A 16,168-nucleotide genomic window follows, 5' to 3' on the forward strand; every position below is an offset into this window, starting at 1 on the left:
GAGAAGAGGAATGAGTGAGAAATGGTGACCTAATTTGGATGGATTTGGGAAGAATACCTGTAACACCCCGACCCTTTACACGTTATCGATATTGTCCGCTTTCGGCCACGCCTGCACGGATTTGTTCTTTCCAGTGGGTCACCCATCCTAGAACTACTCCAGCCTAAGCACGCTTAATTGGGGAGTTCTAATAGGGATTTCACCACTTGGGAAAAAGCCTCGATGCTATATAAGGGTCCAAGTTTTTACTTTTATAGCTCAGGAACTCCCCCTCCATTCCCGATGTGGGACACCAGGGCCTTACAATCCACCCCCCATAAGGCTGTACATCCCCGTGCAGTAGCCTGCCAGCTCGCAAGCCCGCCCACATGCACCGAGAGACGCCAGGGGCCCACACTCGGTACTCCGAAGAGTCGGCTCTGATACCATTTGTAACGCCCCGACCCTTTACACGTCATCGATATTGTCCGCTTTGGGCCACGCCCGCACGGATTTGTTCTTCCTAGTGGGTCACCCATCCTAGAACTATTCCAACCTAAGCACGCTTAACTGGGGAGTTCTAATAGGGATTTCACCACTTGGGAAAAGGCCTCGATGCTATATAAGGGTCCAGGTTTTTACTTTTATAGCTCAGGAACTCCCCTTCCATTCCCGATGTGGGACACCAGGGCCTTACAACACCATTATGGCTCTCTATTACATTGAAACCACGTCGTATTTCTAAAAACAACTCCATTGTGTAAAGTTCATTCCAGCACTATAAGCGTGGTCTTTTTTAGCTCGTTGGATAGTCTCTGCTACGTGTTGCAATCCTGTTCAAAGTGTTGGACGGAGCTGGACGAGATTCGGCTATAGACAAGCCAAATCCAATAAGAATATATATTTTCATCTTTGGACCTATAAAACAATGAAATTATTTAGAATCCTATATTTTGGTGAAATTTTGGAGTTAGATTGGGGCCTTCACTATCTCTCATCTCTAGTGATCATCATTGTATGGAGAAGTTATTTGGTGATTTTGGAATAATGTTACACACTATTCATAGGTAACGTCTGTCAAATTATCTTTCTAAAACTAATAAAAAATAGGGCACTCAGCCAAAAGTACAATTTTGAATTTCTTTTGCCCAAAACCCCAGGAGCTAAACTACTCCATCAATAAGGACATGTGTATGCCAAATGACTAAACTACCTACGTATACCTTTTTATACCCCTTCCTCTGTACTACATTCAAAAGGGTTGGCATTCACTCTCTTATCTCTCTTTCTCTCTCCTCAAACACTCACTTTCTAATTGTTACCCACTTTTCTCGTCTCAATGGCAGTCTTCCTAGCTCCCACGGCTCCATCTTTATCTCTTGCAATGACTCTGGTACTGACTAGCACTCTACTCCCCCTCTTGCCAGCTACCTTTCCACCTCCCGCGACCTGTACTTCTCTTCCATCATCCCCATCGAATCACTAGGGTTAGGGTTTGGCACCACCGCAAAGGCTCGTTAGCGGTGGTGGGTTTTGTACCAACATCCTCAAAATCTCCTTTGATGCCATCTTCTGTAAATTTGTCGCCGCCTTCACTGCCTCCTTTACAATCGTCACTCCTCCACCTTCATTTTCTTAGATCTTCTGTTGCTATCTTCCTCAGATCCATTGACCCTTCCATTGTCTTCCTCATATCCGTCGCCCCTCCAACCCCTTTCATTTTCTAAAGAACTATGGAAGAAGCATGGCTTGTTTCTGCCCTCAAAAGATTAACAAAGTTCAAGCTCTGACGACTCCTCACAACGTTCTCTAAAATTATTTGTATCTCTCTCTTTGATGGGGTTTAGAGTATTTGAATGGAATAAAAAATAAGAAGAACTACTCTAATCATGTCTTTTATTTCTAAGCAAACATGAAGGTTGGTTGAAGAGTCGAGACAAAGCAAAGCACGTTCACTGTTCTCTTTCTGTCTCTGTCTTTGTCTCTCTCTATCTCTATTTTCCATAGAGCGGCGTTGTTGAACATATAGAAATTTATTTGTATAGATAATTCTTTTTTTTTTTTTTTTTTTTTTGATGTTGTTGTTGTTGGTTAGACAGATAGAATTTTATTTGTTGAACATATAGATTTTTTCAACAAATAATTTCAATAGATAGATTTTTTTAAAAAAAATTAATTTTAACAGATAGAATTTCAACAAATAGATGGATTTTTGAATAGATAATTTCAACAAATAGGAATTTTGATCAGATAAAAATTTCAACAAATATATTTTTTGAACAAATAATTTCAACAGATAGAATTTTGAACAGATACTCCTTTTGTCTCAAAATATTACTCCCTTATTCTATTTTTCATTATCCCAAAATATTAGTCTATTTTCAAAAATTAAGGACTAAAATAATATGAATTTCCTATTTTGCCATTCTTTTAAATTCATTAACATTAATATACACAAAAAATACAATTATGACAATTGATATTTCCCAAAAAGGCAAAGGGTAGTTTGGAAAGTTAATATCTTTAAAGTGTAATAATTTTATTATAAAAAAATTTAATTCTCCAAAAATGACTAATATTTTGGGACAGAGGAAGTAATTTAAATAGATAGATTTTTTTTGAACAATTTGAGCAGATAGATTAAATAAAATTCAACAAAGGATAAAACTGAAAAGAAAATGTCCTCAAAAATAACAAAAGGGATTTCTCACCATAATATTTCACAAAGCGTATGTACTTCTCACAAAAAAAAAAATAAATAAATAAATTATTCAATAGACCCAAAACCTCAAGCAATCCTTAGATTAGACCCAATTTTTTTTCTAAAAAGTATTGGTCCTACTAATTAAACCAATCAAAACCATGTTAAGGTGGCACTTGTATTTGCTTCCAGACCATACTATAATTTTGGATAAATTATATTTTGTTCTATTTATATTTGACCATTTTTTTTGAGTTCAGATCTTCGGCCGCGCTTTCCAGCAGCACTCCCAGCAGCACTCCAAAACGACGTCGTTTTGGAGTGAAAAAACGACGTCGTTTTGTTTAGTTGGTTTTATTTTTTTTTGGTTCCGAAAAATTCGAATTTCCCGCCTGATTGACTTCATCTTCGTCCCATCTCCTCTGTTTTGCCCTAACAAACAACAAACCACGCAGCTGGATAGAGAGAGAGAAGAGAGGCGCTGGTGCGAAGACGGAGAACGATGGTGGACGGAGGCGACGGTAATGGAGAGAGGTTGGCGGAGGGACGCGAGTCCGGCTGTGACGCGACGATGGCGGAGGGACGCGAGTCCGGCTGTGACGCGACGATGGCGGAGGGACGCGAGTCCGGCTGTGACGCGACGATGGCGGAGGGACGCGAGTCCGGCTGTGACGAGGTATATTTCAGTCTCTGTATTATGTATATATGTATATTTCAGTCTCTATATTTACATTTTGTTTGGATAATGAATGTATACATTACAAATATGTCAAAGATGACCCCCCTAATCCAAAGATTGAGGCAGTTTCAGGTTGTTTCTTCTTCAAATGGGTAATTCTATTCTCTATTCTATTGCCAGATTCTGAAACAGAGTGCACTGTGCTCTGAACTCAGCCAAAAATGCACTGACAATAGAACCCAAAAACCACCGCATTTAATTTTGTAACGGTGAAGTCGTCGTCCCTTCTTTGTCCCAATTTAATACTCTCTCTCTCGCTCTCTCTCTCTCTCTCTGGAGTCTTGCTTTCTTTCTCAGTTTGAAAACATAATACAAATGTGAAAACATAATATAATTAAGAGATTAAAGTGGAAATTTTGTTTTACAATGATCAAATTGAAAAACAATCCATACTTTAAAGGGGAAAATTGTAAATTATCCTATGAAAGTGGGGCTTATACAGAGAATGACCATTGCTAGTGAGTTCTTGATTGAATGTTTCTGAGTTATTTATTTTTTATTTTTCAAATGCTTACCCATTTGACTGAAGCTGTTACACACCACAAAAATACATGTTTTTCTTTGCTGTTTTTGATTATTTGTGGTTTTGATTTAAGTTTTTATAGTTACTGGGTATCTTGGAGAATTGGGTTTTTTAAATTATCTTGTGTTAGATGGATGGAACAGCTTTGCCCTCTCTCTCTCTCTCTGCTGCTTGAAAACTAGGGCTTTTGGAGAACCTTGAATGTCAATGTAGGGTGAAAAAATTTTGGATGAAGAGGGCCCACTTTTTCATGCCTCTTGATCAAACATAGCTGTTTGGACTACCACTTTAGTGTTGAGAACTAATCAAAGTGTTGACAGATTGAAAGACAGAGAAGATTCATAACCACAAGGAGTAATAAAGCCTATTATTTTACCAATGTACTTCTCATTTTCATATTATTATAACCACAAGGAGTAATAATTAATTTTTCTCTATACATTTCTCTATGTTAATTTTTATATATAATTAAGGATTTATATATAATTAAGGATTTTGTGAATTCAGAAATTAGTAATTATAAAGAAGAGTGATTAGTAACTATGATTGATTTTTCAATATCATTTATAACTATGGTAGTTATATATGAAACATATCATTTATAACTATGATCTGGTCCATCATTTCAAAGAGATTTACAAAATTATAAAATAAAACTACCTTAATAAACCACTCCCCATAACAAAATAAGTTCAAATTTGATGTTGGCTAATTGATTCATTGCACCTATAAATTGATTCATTGAACTTATAAATCGAAGTAATATAAATTCATTCATTGATTCATTGAACCAATAGATTGAAGTAATATAAATTGATTCATTGAACCTATAAATCGAATTGCAGGTAATCGAAGAAAATAATGGTGTTAATGAGTTGGCTAATTGTGGTTGGAAGCCAAAATTGGGTATGTCATTTGATTCTGAACAAGCTGCATATGATTTTTATAATACCTATGGCGGAAAGGTGGGCTTTAGTATTAAGAAGCTATATGCACACAAGAACAAACATACTAAGGAAATAACTTCACGGACTTTTGTATGTTACAAAGAGGGAACTCGGGGTATTGACAAGCGAGATCCACTAGTAAAATTTCCGACACAAGAGGTGAGGTGTGGTTGTCGTGCTCGATTTAGTATCAAGTTAGATAGAAATTTAGGAAAATATGTTGCCATTGATTTTGTTGAACATCATAATCATGATCTTGTGTCTCAAGAGTGCATTCATATGTTGCCATCCCAAAGAAAAATATCTACCACCCAAGCAATTGAAGTAGAATTGGCTGCAGAATCTGGAATTCCTCTTAGGTCTGCTTATCAAGGTCAATCTCAACCTTCTTCCGACATGGGTAATCATTCGATACAGGTAATATGTAATTTAGGGTTTTTACCTTTGACATGCATAGACGTTAGGGAAATTGAACCTCATACGGAATTATGAACTTTGTCTTATTCTTTGCTTTATGTTGGTTTACTTTAGGGTGTTTACACTCCACAAAGTCAATCTCGACCTCCTTTTGCCATGGGTAGTAATTATGTTGGGGTAATATCACATATTGTTTGTTTTTGAACATGAAAATGCATTATGAATTTTTTTTTAAAATGCATTGTCTTATTCTTTGCTTTATGTTGGTTTACGTTAGGGTGTTTACACTCCACAAGGTCAATCTCGACCTCCTATTGCCATGGGTAATATTTCTAGTCAGGTAATTTTTACTATTGTGTGCAACCTTGTATTAATTTGATGGATTGATTATTCTTGCAACTAGTAGCGTTATATTGATTATTTTTGGTCTTTTGTGATGCACGTAGGATGGTTCTTTTTGTACTTATCAAGGTCAATCTCAACCTTCTTCCGACATGGGTAATCATTCGATACAGGTAATATGTAATTTAGGGTCATGGCCGCGAATCCCAATCTCAACTTTCTTTTGCCATGTGTCATACTAATTATGCCGAGGTAATATTTCATATTGTGTGTTTTCTAAAATGAAAATAATTTATTACTATTTTTCATTTCATACTTTATTTTTTTACGTTGGTTTACTTTAGGGTGATGGTCGTGCAACCTATATTTCTCAACCTCAATCCCAATCTCGACATGAATCCCAATCTCAACCTTCATTTGCCATGGGTCGTACAAGTGTACATCATGTGATGTATCCTACATATGATGTGAGTTGTAATTGGTTACATACTTTACATTGAAAATGTAGTATAGATTCTAAAAAAAGTTTAATACATGTATCACTATTGCAGGGAAATAACACGCCTCAGTCAATGCCGCCTGATTCAATGCCTTTACTATATCCCACTCCGACATCGTTTCAGAAATTGCTTCGAGATAGTACTGCAGTCCAACTGTCACAAGCCTCACATAGTCCTGCTGACAGTCGTGTGGATGGACATCCCTGGAAGGCTTGCACTGAACGATGATGTTATTATATTTGTGGATTTGGGTGTATTTTTTTTTTTTGATCGGTGGGATTTGGATATTTTTGATGGACAATTTTTTGTATGTATTTGTAATGTTTTGTGGGATTTGTATAATTTTTATGGATATATTTTTTATGTATTTGTAATGTTTTGTGGGATTTGTATAATTTTTATGGATATATTTTTTATGTATTTGTAATGTTTGGTGGGATTTGAATTTTTTTATGGACATTTTTTATTACACCCAAGAAGGGGTGAGAGTTTAGTATTAATGTATTCATGTTTGGTGGGGATTTGAATGTTTGCGTACATTTTTTATTACACCCTGTAATGTAACTTCAGCGAAGACGAAAAACCTTTTTGTGAGGAGATGGTAACATTTATATCCTTTTTTGGTAGAAGAATACCCAACAATTAAGAGCTCTTGGATCAAGTTTACCCCTTTGATGAGAATGAATATGAGCAAATGACACACAACCAAACACTTTAGGAGGTAGGTGGTTTGTGGTTCGGAAATCTGGAAAGGATGTTGAAATAAGTTGCATAGGAGTTTTCTGATCAAGGACTCGAGAGGGTAACCTGTTATTTACTGTTTTCGTTACACCCTGTAATGTAATGGACAGGTTTGATTTAATTTCCTGTTTTGATTACACCCTGTAATGGAGAAAATACACTTATTCCCTATTTTCATTACACCCTGTAACGGACAGGTTGAACATAATCATAACTATACAAAGTGCACAACATAACCATACAAACTGATTACATAGATTAAACAGCTCTGCTGGACAAAATGAACAAAATAACCAAGTTCCATTACATAACCATATAACCATACAAAATTAACAAGTCCAGTTAACCATACAAAGATATAGTTTACCTAACCACATAACCATACAACCTGCCACTAGCTGCCATGGGTCGCAAAAATTACAAAAATATTACATTTTTATAACTAACACGATCCCAATTACAAGCAAGATACACAACCCATAAATACGACTCGAATTTTGATTTATGTCTGTTTCCAACTTAAGCATCTTCGCCTTCATAAATTGCAGTTCTTCGCTTTGAAATCGAAGTTGTTCATTCATAAGTCGAAGTTGTTGTTCGGTGACAGTTGACATATTTTCCATTTGCACTAGTCCTTCACGTCTACCTTGTGAATTTGTAGGCAAGCACCATCCCATAAAATCGCCGCAATTTTTACAACAATAAAATAATTTGTTTCTGTTTTGTTCCGTCTCCGAAATTTGAATAGTTGCTTTCTTATGACATTTAGGGCAATTTCTGTTGTTGAACGTCAACTGATCTGAGGTACCTCCGTTAACAGTTGAACTTGACATCTGCAAAATTATGCACACAATTCATAGTAAAGTTATATACACATTCAACTTCAATCATATCTTTGATAAACACTTGAATGGTATAAATGGACTGATTGTTTTGTTTGGTGATCATACATAATATTGCCAAAGATGGCATATTTGAATTGAATCTTCCCTTTTGCAAAAAAAAAAAATTAGTATCAATCTACTAGGGGCCATGTCTACTAGTATAGCCCAAAATTTGCTCGACTCGCATGAAGGGAATGCTTTAAATGAGTGAGGATTAGTTGGGATTATACCTAATTAAATATCCAATTATCAAAATAAATAAATAAATATATATTTTTTTGGCCCCATATCAAGTGTAAGTTCTTCACGTCGATAAAGTTTTTTTTTTTATTTCATGATAGTTTGACTAATCTTTTGTTGTTGTTGTGTGAATAAAAATAAAATAAAATAAAATTAGTGTTATTATAGTCTAAAAATTAGATTCATTATAATAAGTGTTGAGATAGGAGCCTGTATGCATATGGCAGTAAAATGAAGACTAATTTCAGCATGCCCTTTCACTCGGCATTCCCAATTTAAAAACAGACACAAACTTCTCAGTCATCATAATGAATGATATGCCACATTCAAAGGAAGGGGCAAACACAAAACACAATATAGAAATTGGAACTTATTCAATATGGCAGCCAAGTAATCAACTTATTGTTATTTGTTAAAAAAAAAAAACACTGAACTGACAGGGACAGCTTGGGAAATTTTGAGTCATGAGAGGAAGATAGAAGCCAAATACATGAAAACCAATTGTTATGCTTCAGATATCAGACAAGGTGACTGAACAAGCCAAATAAACCATGCCAAATAGAAAGCGCAACCACAAATAATAATTTGAGCATCAAAAGATGGTTCAAGCAAGCATGCCCAGTCATCTAGTTAAAGTTATGAACAAGTCAACAAAGAAAAGTAAGCACCACCACATAGCGTGATCAAGTATTTGTATATCAGGAAGCAAAGCAAAAAAATGCACTGTCAACTTGTCAAGTGGGATTCACAACAAAAAGAAATGAATTTTAACATTCAAACAGCATTTCTTAAGAATCTAATAAAACCATCTAAGTTCCAGAACTATCAATCCTTGCCAATTGGTTTTCATGTTTTTTTTGTATATCAGAGTTTTTCTAACCATCTAAAACCATCTAAGTTCCAGAACTTCAAGCTTTGTTAAATTGTTATCGAATATTGTTATCGAAAATCGAAAGGGAAAAATCGAAAAGAATGGAAAGGGAGAGAAACGAACCTCGTTCTTCCAGATCGTCCAGATCTTCTCCTCTCCTTCGTGTCGTCCTGTATCGTCGCCTCACTCTTCCAGATCGTCCAGCTCTTCTCCTCTCCTTCGTGTCTCCTTCGTCTCCTCTCCTCTGTCTAGGGTTCAATGGAAAGGGGAAAGGTGAATAAGAAGAAAAGAAAAGGAAAAAAAAAAAAAAAAAATTTCACTCCAAAACGACGTCGTTTTGGAGTGCTGCTGGGAGTGCTGCTGGAAAGCGCGGCCGAAGATCTGAACTCATTTTTTTTACTTTCGTCCTTTAAGTTTGTTTCTTCCCATGACTCTCTTTGATAACAATAACTCAAAGCATTAATTCTTTATCGAGCTTACAGTTTAATAAGGTAATTTGCTTAGCACTGACAACAATAGACTTTCACGAAGTTCAAGACAAAGGATTAAAAAAGAGTTGTGCTTGTAGCTATCAATTTCCATCCCGCTATTCCCGACCTTAGGAAGGAAGAGAGTAAGAGATGCCCATTTTCCCTACTTTACTCTTTGATGTTTCAATTTTATTTTTTATTTTTTTAAAATTTACTTCTAAAATTAACTTTTATTTAAAATTAGATAAAAAAAAATGTCACATTAACGGTCTCTTAATATAAAAATAATATATTAGAGTTTTGATTTGTGTAAAATATGCGAGTTATACATAATAAAATATTTCTATACTATGTGATTGCCAATGTATCATTCTCTATCTAATTTTGCATACAAGTTAACTTTTTGAAATAAATTTGAAAAAAAAAATATAAAAATAAAAGATCAAAGTGAAAAAAAAATAAAAAAAATTTAAAAGGTCAAAAAATAAAAAATAAAACCAAATATAAAAAGGACAAACTTAATTTACTCCTATAATTTTTCTACTGTCTGCCACAACTACCTTTATTTCTCCATTTTTCTTTCAACGCCACTCATATGCACTTTAAAAAAATAATAATAATAAAAAAAAATAAAAAATAAAAAATTTAAAGCATTTATATTACCGTGTTGATTGAAATGTCATTCCAGTGGTTCTCTGTGCAGATCTTGCACTGTACTTCGATTGAAACTTGACCTTACTGGTGGTGGTCCATGAGCTCCGTTGGTGCCTCGATAGTGAGGCCCTTTCTATGAATTGGATTAAATCAGGCTAGCAACCAAACCTAGGAGCCTGAACCCACGAATGCCGTGATAACACCTCAAAGTATCTTTTTTTTTATTCAAAAAAAAAAAATCAAAACATTTTGAAAACGTTGTCTAAGGGATTTATTAAACGCAATGGTTCAAATGACAATTGACGCGGTTGGTTTAGAAATATGTTATTTTAATAATTTTTTAATTTTTTATTTAAAGATGTACATAAAATAAAGAGAGTGATGTGATAATTTATAATAAATTTTTGATTTTTTAACTATAACTAAAAGTTATCAAACGAGACCTCACTTACCTCTCAATCTTTCACATTTCTCAAATCTCATCCCTCTTATTAAACTAGTGTTAAGTCTATATAACATGAAATTGATATGAATAATTCATTTAATAAATAATTAGTTAGACATTGTAATGCTATTTCTACTGAGGATTACTATGATATTGTTGAATCCTTAAGCAACTCCATCCCATCTAAATTAAGATTTTAAGGCCAATATTTTATTATTATTATTATTATTATTATTATTATTATTATATAATTGAAGATGATATATTTTGAGCAAAATTTATTTTATTTCCTTGTGATTTGAGATCGGAGTACTTTACCTCTTTATAATTCAAATATAGTCAAAAAGGTCCCATATAGTCTTGGACCAATGTGTAACCGTTAACTATAGATGTGAAATGACTGTAATACCCTTAAACCTTATACATAGTTTTTTGTTATTTTCTGTTTTCTCTCCTCTCTCATACAAATAATTTGTGAGCTCTAATATTAATTCAATCAAATAACTGGATATTTACCAATAAATCCTAAATTTAGGACTTGTGGACCATATAGTCCCACATTTTTTTTTGGGTGATCCTATATGCCCTGCCAAATGTAAAAGGACTCATTCCCAAATATGGGTAACACACATAATCCCATTAATTGTTGCATATTTGTACGAACATATTTGAAAAAAGTACAGTAAGGCTCTGTTTGGTTTGGGTCTCAAATCATGATTCCACCCTTATATACCAACCCTCTATTGGATTATAGTTTTCAAAATATGATTCCAAATCACATTTCAAAACAAATTTGAAAACATGTTTGGTAAACCAGAGAGTTTTTGAATTTTTGGGTCTACCCAGTTGGTCGTCTAGACATCCTCTCGGACAGTTTTTCGAATTTTTGGATCTACCCGTTCGTCCACCCGGACATCCTCCCGGACGACCGGCAGGTTGAACAGAACAATATTTTTTATTTTATTTTTGTAATGGTCACCTGTTATTTGAAAAAAAAATTATATTTGTTTTTGATATTTTTTTAATATAAAAATTATTTTTTTAAGACCAAAATGACAAATTGTTTCGCCATTTATTTAAAATTAACAAAAATTTTTTTTAATAAAAATTAATTTGTCACAACAATTTTTTTTTAAAAAAAATACATTTTTAAACAAAAAAATTAAAAAAAAAAATTTCCAACCAAATATAAAGTCAAAAGTAATTTTAAAGCACTAGCTGAATATTTGTTTTAACAAAAAAATAAAATACATTTTTTAATATTTTAAATAAAAAATAATTTTAGATTTTTTTGAATTTTTAAATAAAAAATTATTTTTTTCAATAATTGTTTTTTTGAATTGAATTTTAAAAAGAGTTTGGTTATAAGTTTTGAATAGAATTTTCAATAGAGTTTTGAATTGTGTGTTTGGTTATGAGTTATAAGTTTTTGAATTAAGTTTTGAAAACTCTTTTCAAAACTCATAACCAAACAACTTTTTTTATTTCAAAACTTTTTTCAAAAATTCAAAATTCAATTCAAAACTCATAACCAAACAAATTTTCTTTTTTCAAATCATAATTCAATAACTCACAAATTCAAAATACAACTCCATTCTCAAATCATGATTCTAAAACAAAACCAAACGCAACTTAAATTTCTCATTCTTAGTGATTTGAGGAAGACTAACGTGAGAGAGAGAAAGAGAGTCAGAGAGAGAGCAATGTTTTTAGAACGGAGCGAGAGAGAGTGATGTTGAATAGTATTAGCGTGTATATGATATATATATAAGGATATTTTGATCATTTTGTCTAAACTTATCATTTTAGACAAAGTATTTGAGAGCGTGAACTGTTCAACCAAACAAATTCAAATTTGGACTTTTCAACTAAGCGACCCAATTAATAAGAAATTATTTAGAATATAGTTTATATTGTAAGAACAAGGCCTGAAGTAGTGTGTCACGCCCCAAATTTTAATTACTCGAAATCATTACCAAAACCCTTAATTTAGGTCCATTTTTTTTTTCCAACTTAATACATATACAAATATCTATTACACTTGAGTAATAGAAATACAATGATACATCTCTCTCTCTTAATGAATATTACAATGACAACAATATATGCCAATCTCCTACTGTGCTACAAATAAATAAATACAAATACAAAAATCAATTCCTTTACGTTTACCATGAAGTTATACACAGGAACTTAAAAACTCCATAAATCTTCAATCATATAATCCAAACTTTCTTCCTGTAAAAAAATAAAACAACGACGGGGTGAGCACTAATGCCCAGTAGGAATCTCATAGTTCTCAATCAATAGCTAACACATAGATAGAAATGATCATGCATGCAGGGTGATACCATATAGTAGGGTGACATCTTCAAATTTCAAAATATCATAAGTAAAGTACATTTTTCTCAAAACTATTTAAACACTTTTAAGAAAAACCTCCAGCCATTAAAAATCATCTCTTAACTTTAGAAAATCATAGATCCTTGTGAAACAAACATGTTTAAGAAACAATATCATTTAAAAATTATTAACCAATTCCCAAAATATTCCCCATTTCATTTCCACTTTTCCCTTATACTATTTCCAATCACTATAACTCCATAATGTCATGATCCAATTTCCTTCATGTTCAAAAAGACAATCCTCATACACTTAACTCCAACTTGCCCAACAATTACCTCACATTAACGTTTGCATCACCAAATAGAATATAAGCATAACACAAGAATAACAATCCCTTTTTAATTCAATTTCTCTATTATTTACAAAACAAAACTCATAATCTTTCATTATAATCACAAGCAATCCATTGAGTGTATCAACACCAATCCTTAATCCAATTACCATTTCATTTTCCATTCTTTCAATCAATTTCAAATCAAATACCCGATCCAATCACACGTCATCTCCATGAGTCACACGCTTTACCGGTCACAAGCCGGAAGGAATGCGGAACCTCATGCTTTACCTGTCACAAGCCGGAAGGAACGCGGAACCTCAACATACCACACGCTTTACCGGGCGCTACTCCGGAAGGAAAGCAGAACCTATCTCAAGCGCCACGCTTTGTTGGCTCAAAATACGGCGGGAAACGGATCCCAAGATAACATCGCAATCCATCATTACAATTAGTGGACAATGCCAACACATCTTCCATTATTTCCGTAACACATTAATTCAATAGACCTCCACCATATATTAAAATTTCATTCACATAACAAGTACAAATATGTTCCACGATCTTCTTCATTATCCATTAAATCATTCATTGTTTTGTCACACAAAAATATAACAATACACCAATAGAGGCAAAGACTCATCTCTAAAGTATTCACAATTCTTTGGTTCAAACTATTTCTTTACTTTTCCATATTATCATCAAGTCTTCAAATTCAATTTTTTTTTTTAAACACTTGATTATCAATTATTACCCACGGTTATAAATTAAATCTCCAACATTTAATTCTCTTTGATACAACTCCTTCATATAACATCGTCATATTTCACAATCTCCCATTTATTATTATTCACACTCATCTTAACCCAACATAGACTTAATTTCATAAATTTAATGTTGATTGAAGTATCCTCATTTTCCAAAATAAAACTTCATAACTAGAGTTAAATATAAAGTTGGGCTTTTAGTTTTGAGGTATAAAATCACTTTTTAATTACACAATAAAATTCTTAAATCTTCACCTCATCATCTTATCACAAATTCCGTATCATTTTTCAATTCCCCCCCCACCCCCGGGCGGGTACCAACACAACACTACCCAACACAATTCAAACTCAACACACCCAGCACAACTCAACTCAACACAATTCATCATAGTCCAACACAATTCGGTTCAACATCATTCAACACTATTCATTATAAGCCAACACAACTTAATTCAACAACACTATTTACAATTCAACATATTTCAAGATAAATTCTTAAATCCCCTTTCAACATTCCATAACTAAGTTTATGTCATCTATATCATTAATAAGTCATTTCCCCAATCTTCCTTTCACATTATAGCATGATTTACAATATTCATAATAAGAGTTCAATCGCTAATTTTTAACATAATTTTGAAACACCTCCAAAATCCAATTTAAACTTGTACATATATAATTCAACCTACCAATTTCATGAATCTACTTTCAATTTGAGCAAAATCATTAATTTTCATAATGAATCAACTTAGGGTTTTCAAGGAAAATTAAGATTTTTAACAAAAATTCAAACTTCTTAAACCACTACTTTTAATTCCAATTTCCCTCTTGATTATACACCTAAGGTTCATAATCCACCATATTAACCCAACCATTAAACCCCCAACACTTCAAACCCTAAACCCCCAAATCTCATAATGTACACTATATGCTCAAAAATGTAGGTTTTGTATGTATATAATCAAAATACCATAAATCTATCTATTTATGGAAGTATTGAAGAAGAACTAGGACCCCTACCTCAAGAATCAAGCAAGAGAGCAAAGCTTTGTTGAGATTCCTTCACAAATCCGAATTCCAATCGGTAGAACATGTTGATCTTCATGTGTTCTTCACTTTTTGGTGGAAGATCTTGGCCAAAACTTAGGGAGATTGAAGTTATTTGAGGTCAAAAACCTAGGGTTTTCGGACCTAGGGTGAGAGGAATGAAGAAGGAAAAGGAAAATGTAAAGAATGAGCTAAAAATCACGTTTTTAAGCTGCTGAATTCGCGCAGTTCGCTCGAGCGTATATTTACACGCTCGAGCGTACCTGCTTCCAGCACAGATATGAAAACTTCAAATGGGTATAACTCTCTCATTGGAACTCCGTTCTAGGTCATTCTTATGTCCAAATTGAAGCCCCGGAGATAAGCTTTCCAATGGTTCCAGCCTCACGTTAAAATTAAAAGTATGGAAGGAGAAAAGGGAAAAAGAGTGAAGGTTGGTCAAAAACTCAAACTCAAACTTGGGGCTTTTTATCTAATCTTTCCTATATATCTTGTTAAGGCTTCAATCAAGGTTCCAAACATCACCCAAGGGTCCTCAATTATAATATTTAAAGTTCACTTGCCAACCCATCAATATCAAGAGTCCGCCAACCATACAAGTTTTAAGGTGACGGGCACCACTATACATCAATCCAATGCGAATTAAAATCCGAGTCATTACATAGTCACAGATCTAAAAATAGGTTAGGGTTACATGCCCCTTATTTTATTTATTTGTTTATTTTTAATATAGCTTATGTCATACGAGACGTGTCTAAGTGTCTTCCAATTAATTTTTTTTTTTTGGTTATAAATTTTATATTATCAGATCTCCCACCTCACTTTATTTATTTATATTTTTAATCACAATTCAAATAATAATTAGACGAGTTACAAATGTTTATCGAATTATTGGTGGTAGTGGGCACAGCGGCAACCGTGGCCAAAATAATGATTCATGCAAGTTCATATTTGTTAAAATTTAAAATCTCAATTTTATTAGTATATTTGGCGCATTATCAGAATAATTTGTACTCATATCAATAATCTGAACGGTTAATCTTATACGACAAGTTAAAAAGAATATACATATAAAAAATTAGATTGATGAGACATAAGTAATCACATGGCCAAATCTCATAATATTATAACAAATGAATGGTTTATTCTTAAAAACATATAGGCTGTGTAAATAAAAATGATCTAATAGTATGGCAATTATTGTTGAATCAACTTGATTTT

The 16,168-nt window shown here is 33.3% G+C and overlaps 2 long non-coding RNA genes across 2 annotated transcripts; one reads left to right on the forward strand and one right to left on the reverse strand.

The window, feature by feature from the left end:
* Positions 1 to 5,832: 5,832 nt before the first annotated feature.
* On the forward strand, positions 5,833 to 6,648 carry LOC145804182 (uncharacterized). The gene is made up of 3 exons (XR_014345806.1): positions 5,833 to 5,900; positions 5,993 to 6,115; positions 6,200 to 6,648. It is a non-coding gene; the product is annotated as an uncharacterized LOC145804182 (long non-coding RNA).
* Positions 6,649 to 7,170: 522 nt separating this feature from the next.
* LOC145804183 (uncharacterized) lies at positions 7,171 to 9,124 on the reverse strand. The gene is made up of 2 exons (XR_014345807.1): positions 9,008 to 9,124; positions 7,171 to 7,722 (listed from the first exon to the last, which is right to left on the reverse strand). It is a non-coding gene; the product is annotated as an uncharacterized LOC145804183 (long non-coding RNA).
* Positions 9,125 to 16,168: the final 7,044 nt, after the last annotated feature.

Source organism: Camellia sinensis, chromosome 12 (genome assembly GCF_055761805.1).
Source record: "Camellia sinensis isolate YWXY chromosome 12, ASM5576180v1, whole genome shotgun sequence".
Taxonomy (NCBI): Eukaryota; Viridiplantae; Streptophyta; class Magnoliopsida; order Ericales; family Theaceae; genus Camellia; species Camellia sinensis.